The 9,721-nt window shown below is 44.0% G+C and overlaps 1 long non-coding RNA gene across 4 annotated transcripts; it reads left to right on the forward strand.

Annotated features, from left to right (window-relative positions):
* Window positions 1-246: 246 nt before the first annotated feature.
* Window positions 247-9,638, forward strand: LOC116272674. Of its 4 annotated transcripts, none has more exons than XR_004181304.1 (5): window positions 247-434; window positions 4,425-4,487; window positions 6,700-6,718; window positions 7,496-7,518; window positions 9,477-9,638. It is a non-coding gene; the product is annotated as an uncharacterized LOC116272674 (long non-coding RNA). The 4 variants fall into 4 exon arrangements; XR_004181302.1 differs by lacking the exon at window positions 247-434 and adding an exon at window positions 692-778; XR_004181303.1 differs by lacking the exon at window positions 247-434 and adding an exon at window positions 986-1,132 and having other exon boundaries at window positions 9,436-9,638.
* The last annotated feature ends 83 nt before the right edge of the window (window positions 9,639-9,721 follow it).

Raw genomic sequence — 9,721 nt, forward strand, 5'->3', positions numbered from 1 at the left:
GGCCTGTTCCCCGTCCAGAAAGTCTCAGCGAGCCCACGCCGCGCAGTCGCAGTTTTAATTTATCTGTAATTCCCGCGCTTTTCCGTTGCCACGGAAACCAGCTGGCTACCGCTAAGCAACAGCTGCTCAGAATACGAAATCAAGGCACAATCAGAGGAAGGGCGGGACAGAAGGAGCCAAGTCTCTCTCGGGGCTCTGGATTGGCCACCCAGTCTGCCCCCAGATAACGTAAAACGAAAGAGACGGGAGAGGAAGAATTCTACCCTAGTTTGCCCTAAAGTGCCGGCCCTCTGGCCTCTACGCGTCCAGTTGCGGCTTATTACGTCACAGTAATTGCTGTACGAGAGTCAGAATCGCTACCTAGTGTCCAAAGCAGTCGTACAAAGAGGTCCCATCCCCCACTCTTTCCGCCCTAATGGAGGTCTCTAGTTTAGGTAAATATAAGGAATAAGGATTGTGGGGGGGGGGGGGGGTGGACGGAAAAAACTATTTCCAGCATTCGCTGTGGATGAAAGGTCGTTGCCACAGTGTTCCTTGTGGAAAGTGTAGTCTTATGGAGAGAAACATCCAATAGCGAAGCGGGCACAATTCTCACGGAAATCCAGCGGATAGATTGGAGACCTCCACGCGCTTATACACGTCAACAGTTATGGATTGGAGTGTTGTTATGTTTTCGTATCTTGAAAGGAAAAACTAGGCCTAAAAAAAAATCTACAACTCTTAGGAAGACTACAATTCCCATCCAGTCCCACGAGTCTCGGGCAAACAGTCCTCTAAGGTCAGTGACCTGTGGCGACCCAGTGGGCGCAGAATTTGTCTGGGGAAGGGGAAATCCGCTCTGGCTCACGTCTGCGCACTCGTAGTTCCGCCCCTCGGCCCCAATGTTTGTTATTGTTGTTCGGCTCCGGTTTCTTCTGCCCCGCCCCGTCGACGCAATCTCCACCAATCAATGGGGTGGTCGTTTTGAGGGACAAGCGGTAAGAGCCAATCATCTTGGCGAAATCTGGGAGTAACGGGACTAGTTAGTCTTTATGCGCCTTGTTAGATTCACCCCACAGGGATAGCGGTAGAGCTGGCAGCGGACGGTTCTGGCTTTGGCCGCCGGCAGGCGCCTCACTGGAGCGGGAAGCTGGTAAGGAAGCAGCCTCGGTTACCTAGGGGTGGGGTCACGTCACCGTAAGAGGGTTTGGAGAAGTTCAAGGGAGGAATCCTGCAAAGAAGAGGGGCGACTTTTCCCGTGTCTCGGGACAGCTAATCTTTTTAGTGACAGGATGAGAGAGCCCTTCGTGTTCAGAGGGACCGAGTGGGCGAAAAGCACCGGAGAGTTGTAGAGTATGTGGTTGAGAACATTGGCTTCTGCTGATGGAAGGCCACGACTCCCCAGTGGAAAGAGGGCCCAGGCAAAGAAAATGAGAGAGAGTCCTCGGGGGTGGTGACACTGTCTTGGGAACATTAAGTGCTAGGAAACGATAACTGGAAAACTAGGATGAACTCTGCAAGTAAAAAAAATGACACTACCTACACATCTTTCTCATCCCATCCTCCTTTTTTCGAGACCCTGTTAAAGAGCTCTCCTTGGTTAGGGACCTTCGGTGTTGGAAAGGCACTGTTTTTCCTTTTTCTCAAACATCCAGCTTTCAGGCCACACTTTTTTTTTTTTTTTTTGAGACAGAGTCTTACTGTCTCAAAGACCAGCCCAGGCTGGTCTTGAACTCCTGAGCTCAAGCGATCTTCCTGCCTCGGCCTCCCAAAGTGCTGGGATTACAGGCATGAGCCACTGCTCCCGGCTTCGGGTCGCACATTTTAAAGTTTGAATAACTTGTCTTGTACAGGCCTCTGGTGGAGACAATAATCAAAGCTCAGGTTGCCAGGTCTGTTTCATTAAAGGAATTTTGTTAAGGCTGGGAAAAAAAAAAAAAAAAAAGACGTAGAGGAAAAGTTACCTTGTGCCAAGCCAAGGTGCGTCAGTGGCATGGACTTAAAGTCATGCCAGTTATGAAAGCTGAAGGCCAGGCCGGGCACGGTGGCTCATGCCAGTAATCCCAGCACTTTGGGAGGCTGAGGCGGGCGGATCACCTGAGGTCGGGAGTTCCAGAGCAGCCTTACCAACATGGAGAAACTCCGTCTCTGGCTGAAAATACAATAGCCGGTCATAATAACGCCTGTAATCCCGAAGCTACTGGAGGCTGAGGCAGGAGAATCGCTGAACCTGGGAGGCAGAGTTAGCGGTGAAATGAGATCGCTGGGCCACACTACAGGCTGGGCAGCAAGAGCAAAACTCCGTCTCAAAAAAAAGAAAAAAAGAAAAGAAAAGAAAAGAAAAAACACACCTCCGTCTCAAAAAAAAAAAAAGCAAGCAGTTGAAGCAAATTTCCAGGTCCCAGCTATCTGACTATACTGGCTGTAGACCTAAGGGGCAGATAGGATTAACCATAACTTTGGTGTTTACACACGTTCAAGATTAATGCTTTTGCTGAAAGAATTTTTTTTACTTGTCAGCCAAAGCTCTAATCTCCCACTTCCTGTTTTCTCTTAGTTGGCCCACCAGCTGGAGGAGCTCCAGAGTATTTAAATTAATTTCCAGTTGTGTAATTTGAGAAAAAGATGCGAAGATTAATTTCCTTCACAAGTAGGGAAGTGTGTTTTTTTCTTTTTCTTTTCTTTTCTTTTTTTTTTTTTTTTTTTTTGAGACGGAGTCTCCCTCTGTCCCCCAGTTTGGAGTGCAGTGACGCGATATCGGCTCACTGCAAGATCCGCCTCCCGGGTTCACGCCGTTCTCCTGCCTCCTCAGCCTCCTGAGTAGCTGGGACTACAGGCGCCCGCCACCCCGCCCAGCTAATTTTTTTGTGGTTTTAGTAGAGACGGGGGTTTCACCGTGTTAGCCAGGATGGCCTCTATCTTCTGACCTCATGATCTACCCGCCTCGGCCTCCCAAAATTCTGGCATTATAGGCGTGAGCCACCGCGCCTGGCAGGAAGTGTGTTTCTTGAAGTTGGAAAGTGGTATTTCTGAACATCTGCTTTTGGCAGACTAAGTCAGTCACTTCATTTCCCTGATTTTTTGCCTAAGGTCCTGGGGAATTGACAAAGATTTTGCCCAAATTTTAAGGACCCCAATAATTACATTTCATATGAATGAATAGTAGATGTCAGCAGGATTGTTATTAAGAGAGTAGTAGTATTTTTGTGGTGCACTCGGTTCTAGGTAGAAACAAAGAATGGAGAAAATTGGAGGATAATTGTCTTAGGGTTTCAAAAAAGTGCGTGATCTTCACAGAGTTCAGGGTCCTTAAAATAACAGTCTTAATTGGAGTGTTTGACAGGGCAGTGCATTATATTGTCGAAAACACTACAGGTTTATGGTTCTAAAGACTGGTTTATTATTTTAAAAAATGTTTAACTTAATTTTTTTAAGGAGATGGGGTTGCTGGTCTTGAACTCCTAGGCTCATGATCCTTCCGCCTCAGCCTCCCAAAGTGCTAGGATTACAGTCATGAGCCACCATACCGGGCCAATTTTTTATTTTATTTTTGAGACAGAGTCTCGCTATATCACCCAGGCGGGAGTGCACAGGCATGATCTTGGCTCACTGCAATCTTGCCTCCGAGGTTCAAGCAATTCTCCTGCCTCAGCCTCCTGAGTAGCTGAGATTACAGGCCTGTACCACTACATGCAGCTAATTTTTGTATTTTTGGTACAGACGAAGTTTCACCATGTTGGTTCGGCTGGTATGGAACTCCTGGACTCAAGCTATCTGCCAGCCTCTGCTTCCCAAAGTGCTGGGATTACAGACATGAGCCACTGTGCCTGGCCTTTATTATATTTTTTATATTTGAGTGACGTTTTGAAAGAACTTGCATATACATTTTTAATTTGATCCTTATGGTAACACTGTGAGACAGGCAGAGCAGACATATTAGACCTCTTTTATAGATTAAAGATTAAAAACTGAATTTTAAAGGTGAGCTGACCTGCTCACAGTTTTATGTCTAGTAATGGGCCAGAGCTGTGTCTGGAACCCAAGTCTTCCCATTTTTTGTGCTCCCACACGCGCGCACACACACAAAATTTGCTGTTCAGATGAGATGGCATCTCATTGCTTCAGTTTGCATTGTTCTGACCACCAGAAAGTTTGAAAATCTTCTGATGTGCTTGTTAGGTGTTCTGATCTCCTCTTCTCTGAATTTTATGTATATTTTTACCTGGGTTGTTAATTGTATCATTAGCAGTTTTGCTGATGCTCTGGGTGTGTCGCAGATACTAACCCTTTGTTATGGGTTGTTATGGTTGTTTGTTGTTTGTCTTTTGATTTTGTGGATTTTTTTAACTGTATAAAATATTTAATATGTAATGAAATGTGCACAGCTCATCTTTTGACTTCTGCATACATTATAACCTGCCTTTAAATGTGTATTTCTTTTGTAGGTAAAAGTTTCATTTGATCTGAATACTATTCAAATAAAATACCTGGATGAGGAAAATGAAGAGGTAAAGTATATTATGGTACTTATTGCTAGGTGTTCAGAATAGCAATCTTATTTCTCCAGTGATATGGGCTTTGAATAATTCAAAATAGTGTTTAGCCCATTTGTGTGGTGTTTAAACATATTTTGATAATTGAATATTCTAAGAAGACTTTGCAGCATCTGGAGATGGAATTGAGAAACGGAGAAGCAACATTGAAGAATAGCTCAGAGATAACTTTCACTTCTTTAAAAAAAAAAAAAAAAAGGAAATGGGGTCTCACTATGTTGCTCAGGCCAGTCTAGAACTCCTGGGCCTAAGCAGTCCTCCCACCTCAGCCTCCCAAGGTGCTGGGTAATCTTTTACAGGTGTGAGACACCATGCCTGGCCTTGAGATAACCTTTTTTTTTTTTTTTGAGACGGAGCCTCACTCCGTCGCCTAGGCTGGAGTGCAGTGGTGCAATCTCTGCTCACTACAACCTCCAGTTCCTGGGTTCAAGTGATTCTTCTGTCTCAGCCTCCCGAGTAGCTGGGATTACAGGTTTATACCACTGGCTAATTTTTTGTATTTTAGTAGAGATGTGGGATTACCATGCTGGCTAAGCCGGGTCTCAAACCTGGCCTGTGCACTGCTGACTGCGCCTGGATTACAGGCCCGGAGCCACTCACACCTGGCCAAGATAACTTTTTAAAACTATGTAGTGGCCAGGCGTGGTGGCTCATGCCTGTAATCCCAGCACTTTGGGAGGCCGAGGCGGGCGGATCATGAGGTCAGGAGATCGAGACCATCCTGGCTAACACGGTGAAAACCCCGCTTCTACTAAAAATACAAAATATTAGCTGGTGAGCCAGTCCAGTTGAGAAAGTTGAGGCAGGAGAATGGCATGAACTGAGCAGTGAGCCGGAGATTGCTGACTGTACTCCAGCCTGGCGAGAAGCGAGACTCATCCTCAGAAAAAAAAAAAAAAAATTATGTAGTGACCTTAAGTTCACATATAGTGCGAGCCATTCAGTTTATAATAATACAAATATATAGCTATATTTTTTTTTTTTTTGAGACGGAGTCTCGCTGTGTTCCCAGGCTGGAGTGCAGTGGCGCGGATCTCGCTCACTGCAAGCCCGGGCCTCCTGTTCACGCCATTCTCCGCCTCAGCCTCCCAAGTAGCTGAGACTACAGGCTCACACACGCTAGTGTTTTTTATTTTTAGTGGATGGGTTTCACCATGTTAGCCAGGATAGTCTCGGATCTCCCTGACCTCAAGGATCCACCCACCTCGCCTCCCAAAGTGCTGGGATTACAGGCTTGAGCCACCGGCCACCGGGCCTTTTTACAGTCTTACTTGTCGCCTAGGCTGAGTGCATTGGCATGATCATAGCTCACTGCACCTAGAGCTCCTGGGTTCAAGGAATCCCTCCCATCTCAGCCTTCTGGGTAGCTGGGATGCCTCCTGCATCCAGCAAAATTTTAATTCTTTAGCTGGGATGGGGTCTCACTTTGTTGCCCAGGGCACGACTGCTTTGCATTGAGGGTTACAGGTGGCACTAGCAACAATGCTACCTTATTGAGTACACATTATTATCATCACTATTTTACCCATGAGGAACTGAGGCACAGAGAGGTGAAATAACTTGCCTGGCCGGGCGCCGTGGCTCAAGCCTGTAATCCCAGCATCTCTTTGGGGAGGCCGGTGACGGTGGATCACGCAGGTCAGGAGATCGAGACCATCCTGGCTAACACGGTGAAAACCCCGCCTCCACTCAAAAATACAAAAAATAAGCCGGGCGCAGGTGGCGGCCTGTAGTCCAGCTGCTCGGGAGGCTGAGGCAGGAGAATCTGGCGCCAACCCGGAGGCGGAGCTTGCAGTGAGCGGAGATCTGGCCACTGCGCTCCAGCCTGGCGACAGAGCTTAGACTACCAAAACAAAAACAAAAAAAAAAAAAATCCTACCTAAACGCACAAAACTTGAAGTAGTAAAGTCAGGGTTCAATCCATACCCTAGCTATAGAACTAAGCTCCTAACCTATATTGCACTGCCTCTTAATGTATCTGAAATAAAAGGGAGGGCACAGTAGATAAGCACAACATTTTTAAGTATTATCTACACTAGCAAGTGATACAGAAAAGCTGAAGGCTTCGGGCCTGAGTTTTTGTCTGTCCTATGGGGCTGGTCCTAGTAACAGAAATGCTCGATTGATGAGACACTTATAATTCACTGTTGTTTTTTTCCTTTTATAGGTATCCATCAACAGTCAAGGTGAGTCCCTGAGAGAGTCTGTTCAGCCTTATTTAAAAGCCTTAATCTGCTCATTGAGGCATTTCTATTTGTACTCAAACCTTATTGCAGTATTAATTTTAGAGTTTGGAATTTGGTATACTACAAATTAACATTGCACTGATGGACATTAGTTACATAGGAGATTTTATTGTATAGCAGTTTTTTGTATATAAGATGATGCCTTTGAATGGACCGTAAGGACAGCTTTATTGGGAGGTTTTCATATTTAACATGCCAGTCCTCTGAGATTAATATGCCTCCCAGTTCAAGACATAAAAGTATTCCCACGGTGTTGCATTTGTACAGTAGGTACAGTAAAAATGGACATTATAATCTTACGGGATCACCATCATACACGTAGTTGACCAAAATGTTACGTGGCAGTGGTTACTATAGTGAAGCAAATTAACATATCCATCATCTCCTTATAGTGGCCCTGTGGTGCCCTGAGCCCTCCCCAGAAACCAGCCATAATCTACTCATTTACAAAAATCATAAATATATGATTATTTAACTATAATACATTCCTCATGTTATACAGTCCATCTTTAGAATTGGCTACACTTAATCTTATAGATTCTTGAATGAATGAATGGATATGTACAAAATAAAAATAATTGGCTATACTTAATCTTATAGAATCTTTGGTTCTTGAAGGAGTGAATGGATGTGTACAAAATAAAAATAATTTTAAAATAATAGAATCTTTTGGGGTGTGTGAATAACTATCATGGTGTATATTTTTTGTCCTTTTAGGAGAATATGAAGAAGCACTTAAGGTAATGATTATTTAATCTCATTTTCAAATAATTTAATATTATGGGTTGTTTTTTTTTTTAAACAGGGTTGTGCTCTGTCATCCAGGCTGGCGTGCAGTGGCACAATCTGGGGTTGCTGCAACCTCCACCTCCCAGGCTTAAGTGATCGAGACCATCCTGGCAAACACGGTGAAACCCCGTCTATATTAAAAATACAAAAAATGGCCGGGCGCAGTGGCTCACGCCTGTAATCCCAGCACTTTGGGAGGCCAAGGCGGGCGGATCACGAGGTCAGGAGATTGAGACCATCCTGGCTGACACGGTGAAACCCTGTCTCTACTAAAAAAAATACAAAAAATTAGCCGGGCGTGGTGCCGGGAACCTGTAGTCCCAGCTACTCGGGAAGCTGAGGCAGGAGAATGGTGTGAACCCGGGAGGCGGAGCTTGCAGTGAGCCAAGATCGCGCCACTGCACTGCAAGCCCGGGCGACAGAGCGAGACTCCGTCTCAAAAAAAAAATACAAAAAATTAGCCGGGCGTGGCGGGCACGTGTAGTCCCAGCTACCCGGGAAGCTGAGGCAGGAGAATGGTGTGAACCCGGGAGGCGGAGCTAGCAGTGAGCCAAGATCTCGCCACTGCACTCTAGCCTGGGTGACAGAGCAAGACTCCGTCTCAAAAAAAAAAAAAAAGAGAGAAACAACCTTGACAAAGAAAACAACCTGGGACAAAGAAAACTGATTGTTACTAAACTGCCTCCCATGCTTATTCTCCAAGCAAAAATTGATTCAGCTATCATGTACCAGATGGCTTTCTTATTCTCAATTAATTGACTCAATTTGAAATAATTATATTTCAGTATGGTAAATATGTAATCTAAACTATATAAACACACCAAACACAAACTTTGAACAGATGAAAAACCCAATATGTAAAGGTAATGTGAATTAAGGAAGACTGTGAAAGGAATACGGTAAATTAAAATGTTCCTCTTCTAGGTCCCGGCGAGAGTAAATGTTTACTATAAAATGATTCAAATATTTTAAGCACTTTTCAAACCAGGCAATATTTTAGGCCTACTGTATATTTGCATTTTGAGCTTCCAATACGGATAAGTGACTGGAAAAAGCAGCTAGGTTTAGGTTGAAAAACAACAACCCACTGGTGTACACATTTTAGCAAATTCTTCTGAAAGTCAAAAATGTTATAGTCATAGGTAAAAAGTTACAGAGAACTACCAATTATCGGAAACAGCTGCCAATACTGACTTAGAGGCCAGCAGAAGGAATTTTAGTTCAAGAAACCTAAAGGAGGATGAAATCCTTACTTACCCTATAGCTATCACAAATAACACTGTTTCCAGTCATGATCAGGAATCACATATTAAGACATAACTGCAAATTGTGCTATACTGGGTACTGTATTAAAAGGAAGTGAAATATGATCCCCATTCTAGAGCTTTCCATACATATGAGTCTAAAAAACCATTAAAAATTAATCTAGGCCAGGTGTGGTGGTTCACATCTGTAATCCCAGCACTTTGGGAGGCCGAGGCAGGCGAATCATGAGGTCAGGAGTTCGAGACCAGCCTGACCAACATGGTGAAACCATATCTCTACTAAGAATACAAAATTAGCCAGGCATGGTGGCATGCGCCTGTAATCCCAGCTACTCAGGAGGCTGAGGTAGGAGAAGCACTAGAATCTGGGACGCAGAGGTTGCAGTGAACCAAGACGGCGCCACTGTACTCCAGACTGGGCAACAAGAGCTAAACTCCGTCTAAAAAAAAAAAAAAGTCATCTAACAGAAAACAGGAAAAAAGCAATGAAAAACTAGAAAACATACAATAGCTGACTGAAAATAAAAATTTAGCATTAACTTTCATTCTTACATCTTTAATTTTTATGTATCTGAGTTTTTAATTCATGGTTTAATTTGCCAGAATGAGAAAGAACATCCTATTTTTATGACTCTGTTCCATAGAAATGTAAAGAGAAAGGGATCCAAATGCCACACTATTGAGGATTTTTTTTATCACTCTGATTGTCATGAGTAAGTTTTGTGCTTTTTCAAAAGCAGTTTTTTCCTACAATGTCATTTCCTGCTTCTCTGGCTGTAATTTTCAATAAATTGATAAATTGTAAATCTTGTTTTCCTCTTATTTTTGTTTAGCTAAAATGTTGAAGGGCAAGGGAGAGGATGGTTATTTATAAATCTTGTTATCTCTC

The sequence above is a fragment of the Papio anubis genome, unplaced genomic scaffold (genome assembly GCF_008728515.1).
Source record: "Papio anubis isolate 15944 unplaced genomic scaffold, Panubis1.0 scaffold1547, whole genome shotgun sequence".
Taxonomy (NCBI): domain Eukaryota; kingdom Metazoa; phylum Chordata; class Mammalia; order Primates; family Cercopithecidae; genus Papio; species Papio anubis.